This window comes from Equus przewalskii, chromosome 4 (assembly GCF_037783145.1).
Source record: "Equus przewalskii isolate Varuska chromosome 4, EquPr2, whole genome shotgun sequence".
NCBI lineage: Eukaryota > Metazoa > Chordata > Mammalia > Perissodactyla > Equidae > Equus > Equus przewalskii.
In genome coordinates, this window is record NC_091834.1 from 58330785 (window position 1) to 58340111 (window position 9327).

Consider the following 9327-nt stretch of genomic DNA (forward strand, 5'->3'; position numbering starts at 1 on the left):
CCGGTGGGTGATGGATGCTCCTGTCCGGCTCTGGGCGGAGGGAGGGAGCTGGCGCTTTGGTCCCCCAACCCCCCAACTTTGAGTCCCGCTGGGAATTCGGGGCCAGCCAGCCTTCTAGTGTTCACGGACACCCAGGCCTGGCCCTGCGCGTGCCCCACTCATGGTCCAGGCCTCGGGGCAGCCGGGTGGCCGCGGCCGGGCGCTGACCTCGGGCCCAGCCTAGCCTGGCCTGGCGTCCTCCAGGGTTCGAGGCCGCCTGGGGGAGGGAATGGCGTCAGGACCAAGGAGGTATCCTGGCTTTAATCCTGGCCCCGGAAGAAAACGAATGAGGCCAACAGAAGGGTTTTCTCACCAGCTGATCCCCTTCCCTATATCGCACTCACCGCGTCCGCGCCCGAGATGCCCTGCTTTGAGAAGCCAGGCAGGAGCCGCAAGGGGTGGGTGGGTGAGCAGCTGAGAGGTATCGGGCCAAGGATGTAAAGCGAGTCCATTCCAGTATAACCAGATGGGCACTTTTTATTTTTTCTTTCTGTTAGAGACAGAATCCATTTGGTTTTTTCCCTAAGAAAAATCAGAACTTTCCTAATAGTCACTTATTTGATGAAAGTGGTGAAGTGAGAGTTAAACATGCTCGCGTTTACTAGATGCGATTGTGAGAGAGAAGGTGGCACAAGGATGAGAATGGATAGAAGCGACCCCTCCACAAAATCGAGCTTTGAAATCAGCAACTTCCTATTTTGGAACAATCCGCAAACAAAAACAAGCTAAGGATAGGATAGGGAGTGTCCCCAGCTGATCGCCAACGACGAGTCTTTATCCGCTAAGAATTTTATGTTCTGTCTTTTGGATGCTGCTTTCTCAGGCTGTATCTGCTAAACTTTTATTTACAGGCCAGTCTATAATTTCTGAATTGCTGAAAATTAGCATATTAACGATATCACTAGCTCTGGAAGAGGGGGAGAGAGGACTGTTGCCTGCCATTTAGTAATTGAAATTTGATGGGTAAACTAATTATGCCATTATTAACAAATAAATTACATATTAATTCCACCTAATGTTGATCTCTGAAGTAAATACTGATGCCTTACTCGTAGTGTGTACTTTCTCTTTCCTTTTCTGAGAGACACACCTAGATCCTCTACTTTTCAGCGTAGATTAAAGCAGTGCAAACTAGCATAGTTACCATTCTAAAAATAGTTTCATATTGGCATGAAAAGCAAGGATATTTCAGCTGGTGTACCTTAGTTGATTTTTCAAAGAACAGTATAAACAGCCTTCTCACAACTGAGTCTGGAACGCAGACAAGGAAAGTTATAGCCTAAGCCTGGAGACACTTCAAAAGGAATGTCAATTCTATCTTCATTTATATCGGTTACTCATATGAGTTACTAAATGCTGGAATATATCCATTTGATGGATAGTCATTTAATGCTTAGCCACATAAAGCCTATTATATGGGACTAATCTTTAAACTAATTTAGGAAAAGAGGTTAAAAAAGGGATCATGTTAGCTTTCTAACTGGAATCACCCTGAAGTGGTACAAAGAGGTTTTTCACATTGGATGTGTGTCTGTGAAGAGTGCTGTCCATCCATGTGGGGCACCCTGAAAATTTTTTTTAATGAAATCTGAGCCACAGACAGAAATCAACCCTGAGTGTAATCTTTAGAGCCCCCCTCTCTAGACTCGGGGAAGAATCTAGCCTGTGATATAGCTGCCCAAACCCATATCTCTCTACAGCAAGACAAAATAATATATACATAAATACTATATAATACAAATAATATATACATACATAATGTAATTTGCGAAACAGAGCTCTCTAAGCTTCAGAGGGAGAAAAAACATGACAAGGAAATTTTACCCTCCTCCTCATGTCATCAGCCTTCAGCACTAGGGTCCTACCCATATCTGTTTAATATTATTTACAGACACTAAAACACAAAATTCAAGTTGTTTAGCCTCAGAACCTTCTACTGAGTTTCTATTTTAAAGTATTAACAAGGCACGGGCGCTGTTTTGTATATGGTTAACCTAAACGAGTTAACTATGCCTGTGTTTCATGTGGTTCTATTACTTTAGGAAGATGGGCTTACACAGAATCCCCCATGGCCTGTAACTTGTCTTTGTGGTTCGTATCATAAACACAAATGGAGCCAGGACCACCAAGTGTTATCTCACACACCGACATTTTGACATTTTACTGCAAGATTTATGGCTGTAATAAACAATCTCAGTACCTTTTCTGATCCTTCCACAATCTCTCTTTACAAGCCGTAGCATCATTCCATTGAATCAAATAATCTTTTGAAAAACATTTTTAAAAAAACACCAAACTCTTGCCTTCACATAAGATTCAAGACACCAAAGTAAAGCCAGGAAGAAACTAACTCAATTAATAAATAAACAAGTTTACCAGCAGCATCTCGCCCGAGAAAAGATGGGATGCTCTGAAATCGAGCAGAGAGGGAGCGTGCTAATCTTCGCACACCAACTGGCTCCAGTCCCAAGCAGGGTGAAAGCGTTATCCTTTTCTTGGGAAACTGGTAAGCACATTTGCTCATTTCCACGTGCAGGGATAACATATATTCCCAACAAAAGCTTTCTTAAAATCCCATTAAGTGAAATAACTTTTCATCATGTCCTCGAATCCCAGATGGAGAAGGAGAGCGAAGGGAGTCCAAGGAAGAGGGAGGGCGAGAGGGAGGCAGTATTTGCAGCCTAGTTTGAATCTGATTTGAATCATTTTGAATATATTTGGAACAGCCTTCCCTCTTGAATGCAACCCTGTCCCAAGTTTCAAAGTGACCGAACAGTGACACCGTGTGCATTTTGTTTCTTATTAATCTTACACATTGACAGTCTTTGTTAAATCACAAGGCTCGCCCTTCACCAGCCGACATTTTCATATTTGTTAGACGCGCTGACCTGAAGTTCACCTCGGCCTTGGACTTTGTGCTTCTAAAAGGTCTATACAGTGTCTTTTAGAGAGCAGGGTGCTTTGCCCAGGTCACTCCTTCTCAGGGAAAACCAAGGAGGGAAAAGCAAAGGAAATGTAAACGTTATGGAATGTATTGACTGTATTTGTCCTTTGTTCTTTAGAGCGAGAGTCCCCCAGACTGACTGTTCTCTATCTGAAGCACGTCTCTGGAGCGCACACGGGAATGGCTGAATTTCAAAATGCCTGATGGTCGCATTTGAGGGCTTCCCCCCACCTACGCTAGGCATATGATTTTTAGAGAAGCAGTAGTTTATCAGCCATTTGACCAATTAATTGGGGGTTGTTTCCTTGCAGTAGTTTAGAACAATGTACACGACCCAGGCATAAGAAGAGAAATTCATGTTCGGATTATACATGAATTTTAACCAGGACTGTGTGAGAGTCCTAAAAATCAAAATCCTCCAAATAAAAAAGTAAGCACTCTAAAGCAACTAACTTCTGCAGATACCTTTTTCTTTTACTTTAAAAACTGGTTAAGATGTATCTATGATTATTGAAGCTGACATGTTGCTAAGTTGTGGCACCTTTTTAACCAATAATACAATAACGAGGTTTTCTCAAAGAGACGCTTAATTGTCTCGGTGAGTAATAGAGGGGTTTCAGTTTTCTTCATTTCCATAGCCCAGATGTGGTGAAGTGTTCACTGCTGCAGCAGCAGTCACCACAGTTGTTCCCTGTCTTCTATTTTCATCTGGCACACTCCCATTTGGCTTCAAGCTCTCGACTGGCATGAAAACTTTACACATTGCACAGTGGAAGCAATCTGACTACTTCCATGAAAGCGGTGTTTGGGAAATATTTACTTTACTACTGGATGTACCTGGCACCAGCAAATCCAATCAACTGGAACATATTGGGATGATCTTACACATCCCTGCAAGAGTCTACATTCTGAGTAGTTGAATTAGCTTATGTCTAAAGTTGAAAAGAAAAGTCTAGGAAAACAATTTTCATCTTTCTCTTCTATTTTAGTACACTGATTACTTGAAGATCAATTACCTGAAGATCAATACATAGAAAAGGAAAATATGTCCCCCAGAAAATAGATTCTAATGGCACCAGCACTTACAGCTAATATAGGTGCATGACAAATAAAATATTGTTTAGCTCTCCAGTTGCAACTCACACAAGAGACATGGTTCCAGTCGCTTCCTTAAGACACTATCCCCTTTCTTTTCTACTCTCCCACTCTTCCTCCTTAGCTTGCTTCCCCTCTCCTTAGCTTTTATTCCCAATGTATTTTTAAAGATTACTTTCCGGAGAATAGAAGTCTGTCATGGGTTGTCTTAGGAAGGAAGGCATTTGTGGATTCCACCTTCCTGCTCAAATGCCATATTCTTTACAGTTTAGTTATTCAATTATAGATTGTAGCATTTCTCTTACATTCAGTTTAGGTTTAACAACAAATATAATGAAAAATTTCCAACAACAGGAACATTTTCGTGGAACCAACAAGCACTTTCTCACTGGTGGAGGGGTGGAGGAATCCTGTCTCTTCTGGAAGGTTTTCATTTCCTTCCCTCCCCTTCCCAGCAATAAGAACCCTTTGAGTTTAGTGGGTGGCAGTTCCAAAGCATTCTGTGTTTGAAAATTGCTAAGAATACATTTTGCAAGAAGTGCCTGTGTTTGCCCTTGTTCTCACACACTTTGGGGATCATTATATGTACTAAAAAGAAAAAAAACCTGGCCAATCACAATCACCGGCTTCAAATAAAGGACGTTTCCTGCCCCATTCTCTTGCCTTTGAAGGTATGATGGAACATTGGAAACTTGCTGCATTATTTCTTAAAAGTCTACTGATGAGTTTTGAGCTTTTTTATTTCATGACAAACCCCCAAACAAACTCCTGGCTCTCCAACATCTAAGGTGTTGGTGTTTCAGTAATCTATGCCTATTTACCTGCTGCTATTCCCTCAGAATGGGAGCGATAATTCAAGATGAAATACAGCATGTATTACTCTTGAAAAGAGGAATTTTCTATCCTTTCCTCCGTAATTGAGGTCATTCAACCACTAGGGTTCACCTGGAGTCCATACCGTGATACACGCGTCACTTCGAGCCATTTTATCTTTTGTGCTGATAGTCAAGATCGCAGCTCTAACATTGACATCAAACTCTGTCTGGGCAGATGGCTAAGAGTGCTGCACAACGTAAACTTTTGACCCTCAACTTTTTGACCTGCAGTTGTAACGCACTAACCACAAAAATACACAAAGCTGCGCTTCTTCTTTCAGGGGGAAGCCACCCCCCCCCACCCCCGCCCCAGGATCTCAGGGATGCTCTGCTTCTGCCATGGCCTTTTGGAATAAAAGGGTGAATTGGATATTTTTGTGTGTTTCTGACTGTATTTCCTGTCAAATCAGCCTCCTACCTCTTTTTGTCAGCACTTAAATAGAAATGAGATTATTTTGAAATTACTCATCATTACATTTACAAGGAAAATTTGGAGTAGGACGGGGAACCTCGAAAAAAGTGAAAGGAACAAGATGGGGAGGAAGCAGGCAATGGGAGTTGGAGACATTTTTTTTTCTTTATTTAAAAATAAAGATGCAGCCCTAATTGTTGGGAGAGCTGGCCCAGGCAGGCGAGTTGACTGTGAACTTGTACTAAAGCGTGCTCTGCTGGCGATTCCTAGGGTGTGCAGATTTATCTTCTCTGCATTTACTTAACCCGGCAGTGAACTGCGCGGGCATCATTTGTTAGGCGATGACAGACTTCACCTCCAGCAAGGGCTGCTTCACAAAATCGCAATAATTACCCAATAACCTTCATAACAAATATTATTATTGAAAAGACTGGTTTGTGGGGAGGGGACCTGGTGGGAGAAGAACAGATTTCTTTGTGAAAAACACCAAACAAAAGAGACCTAGGCAAATCTTCCAGTTCTGGGGTTTTCAAATGCCTGGGACTGTGGCTCCCCTCTCCTGTGTGGGTGGGAGCCTAGGCTGACCCCCTCAGTCCCATCTGGAAGCCTCGTTTATAGTTCTGTCATTGACTAGAAAGAAATTCTGCCTTGGAAGCCAAAGGGATGGAGCCCACAATGTTCTGCAGTCTCCATGATGGGCAAACCTCAGACAGACTGCACAGCTAAGGCCCGAGAGGCTTCGAAGGGCATCTTTTAAGCTAAAAGGATTGTTTTCCTTTTTAATAGCCCATCTTTCGGGATGTAATTTGCTCTCCTCTCACTAATTGTTTGGATATAATACTCTTCACATCTCAACAAATGAACATGACTCCATTTTTTGTAGAAAATTCTGTCTTGCTCTCCCAGAGCCGCCAACAATGAAGCAGGGGAAAGAGCAGGAGAAAAGGAATCTTGGCATAATGTTGTGAAATTAGACCATGGAAACCCTAACAAACCCCTAAGTAAGTGTGACCAGAAGCTTCCTATTATATTTATAGTTCAGGAAATATTGTCTCTGTAGCTTGTAGAAACACGGGGCCCTGAACATTTCAGACGCCTTCTCCTTTTACAAGACGAGGAGCACAGACAGACACTTCTGCCACTGGCTGAGGCTGGATGTCTTCATAAAACCCCCAATGACAGAGATTTTTTTCTAAGTAAGTTCTTCTGCAAAAATAACCCCAAGGATGCACAAGAAGAAATAATTTATCTACAAAATGGGCAGATAGCCAGCCATCCTCTTTACTATGCTTCCTATGAAAATAGGAAGAAAGAAAAAAGATCCTCCAATAATGCTCCCATAAGTCTGACTGGAGGCTGTACTTTTTTTAAAGGTCATTTAACTCCTTGTGAGTTGGCCTGCTGTCTTAAACTCTAAAGTTTTCTGAAGATTACAACAGACAGAAATAAGCAGGCTGACAATATTTATAGCCTGTAATTTTTGCAATTCATGAGAAAGATTCTGTAGATTGTGTGATGCTGGATATCAGTCCAACAGCCTTTCTGCCATTCCCACACCCCAGGGTGGGATGTGGACACAGAGATGGTGTGGACGCTTCCTCCAGGGAAGTTACTCAAATGAACCTGCCAGCAGCCCTATCACTCTTTTTTTCTGCTACTACTTTTAGTCACCAAGAAATCACTCAAGCAAGATCACCAAATGAGTAACTAAAATAAAATCTTAACCCAATATTTTCCAATAAAGAACTCAAAACTGAGAGCAGTAAAACAAAGACTGCAGAGTTCTCAGAGAGACATAATAAAAGAGAACCCAAATAGAGTTTACATTCTGGCTCCCCCTGAGATGCAGACCCATCTTCCTGAGTGCTGAGACATCAATGCTCGCTTTACCAGGTTACCCAAAATGACTTCAGGCATTCACCTTGCCACTACTCAAGAGAAGCTGGACTTGTGGGATGGTTTCAATTTTTTTTTAAAAAACTTCCCAGGTTTTGCTTTTCGGACCTCTGACTTTGGGGACATCTGTTGGACTTATGTTGAGCGAAAGTGGTCTCTGCACAATAAAGTTTGTTGAAATTCCAAATCTATACTTTAAATTTTTTCACTTTAAGCACTTAGTAAATATCTTTATCAATTAGCACTTGCAGAAAACTACCCAGCCTCTAAGGAGAAAAGCAGTTGGGGACAGAAGATCCCATTTTTTGTTTCATTTCTGACTTGGAGAATATGGCTTAATTCTTCAGAAGGAATACGGGGAAATCTGCGAGGTCCCTTGTGGGTACCCATCCAGAGAAAGACCCCAGCAATCCCCAGTCATGGCTTTGCCACTGAAGAATGTGGGGGGGTTGGGGCCAGAGTGGGTAGCTGAGGCCAAGCTGGAATTGTACCCAGGAAAAATTTATTTCACCTTACTTCACCCGTTGGTGCAATAATGGGGACTGTTTTGGAAATCATAGATTATGTAAATTTCCTGGGATCAAACAGAAAGAGCAGCTAACAAAAGAACGGCGGAAATCTCCTACTGACAAACAACCAGTTTCTTCCCTATACTACCCTTTATGACGTGTCAGGAAAAACAACCTAATGGCTCTGGGGACTTTTAAGTTGGGCATTGAAGACACCTCGATTTCCCCCCAAACTTTAGGACACAGTTTGGGAGAGAGAATTTGCCTGCATGTTGCTGGGGAGTAAATTTCTCTAATCTTCCGTGTTATCCAGGGGGATGCCTAAGTTGCCTTTTGAGGGTCCTGTGCCTACTAGATGTTTTAATTCTACAAAGGAGGAGAGGAAAGGAAAGAAGAGAGGGAGAAGAAAGGCAAGGCGAAGAAAAGAAGGCGCTTTAACTCCTTTCATTTAGCCTGGAGATTCAAAGACTTAAGTTAAATCCGGCCATAAAGTTTATTGCTTCAGACTCACAGGCGGGTGAGAACAGTCCCACCAAAATAAAAAGAACGTACAGGCAAACAAGGTTCAGGGCCTGGTCCCGGTGCGGGGCAGGGGCTGCTGCGCCCTCCCCCCAGGTGGCGACCCGCGGTGCCCAGCGTCCCGTGGGCGCTAGTGCCCTGGGCTCGGCCTCGTAACCCAGGGGCCCAGCCTGAGGTGCAGCCCGCGCCTCGCCGGCCTCTGCCACCCTCCGGGCTCTCACCAGCCAGCCTGAAATCGTCCCCGAAGGCAGCCGCCTCAATTCAGGGCTGCCAAATGACCCCGGCCCGCGAAGACACATTGCCACAGCCCCGTAAGGAATCCCGCCAGAGTCCGCCTCGCCCCTGCCCGGCCTTTCTTTCCAACGCCCAAGCACTCCCGGCGCAGCGCGGCCCTCGGCGCCCGCCCGCGGCCGGCGCCCCGCTGTCTCCCAGCCCCCACCCTAGGGCTCCGCTGCCCCCAGGAGCCCTGCCCCGCCAGGCCCCAATGGGAGGCGGCCCTGCTAGGGCTGCACACACAGGCCCATTCGCACACAAAAATCATCTTTTTGCGCGCCTGCGAGAGCAGCGGAAGTCATTAACATCCGCGGTTGTGCAGCAATTAAAGTTGGGCCTGGGGATGCGGCGCGGCCACAGGCGCTTTTCCCCGTGGTGCCTCCGTAGGGCTGGCTCCTGGCGCTGCTCCTTTGGGCAGGGGGAAAGTTTGCTCTCCCCTTTAGAATTCAGAGGCGACCACAGAGGTATTGAACCAGAGACAGAAAGAGAAAGAGAGAAAGGTCGAGGAAGAAAGTTTTCAGAGTACAAATAAAGTTGAAAGCGCTCAGGAGGCGAGCTTACCTTAACTCGGAGGGAGCCATTTTTCAGAGAGTTTTGAGAACTTGTAGTTTGGACACTTCTGGACCTAAAATTGACAATTTGAATGACCAGGCGGCACACGTAGCCTGCAAAAGAGTCAAATGGAGTCCAGCGTCAGTGAGATTATATGTTATGTGGTATATAATGTTGGATGTCAACTCCCCAAAACCATAAAACTTACTTTAA

The 9327-nt window shown here is 44.3% G+C and overlaps 1 protein-coding gene across 4 annotated transcripts in view; it reads right to left on the reverse strand.

Annotated features, from left to right (window-relative positions):
* Positions 1-9327, reverse strand: part of HOXA3 (homeobox A3) — a 44993-nt gene that overhangs the window by 23550 nt on the left and 12116 nt on the right. For all 4 annotated transcript variants that reach the window (XM_070616072.1, XM_070616076.1, XM_070616075.1 and 1 more), the window contains exon 2: positions 9124-9227. The gene's annotated coding sequence lies outside the window, so the exon portion shown is untranslated. The remainder of the gene's footprint in view (positions 1-9123; positions 9228-9327) is intronic.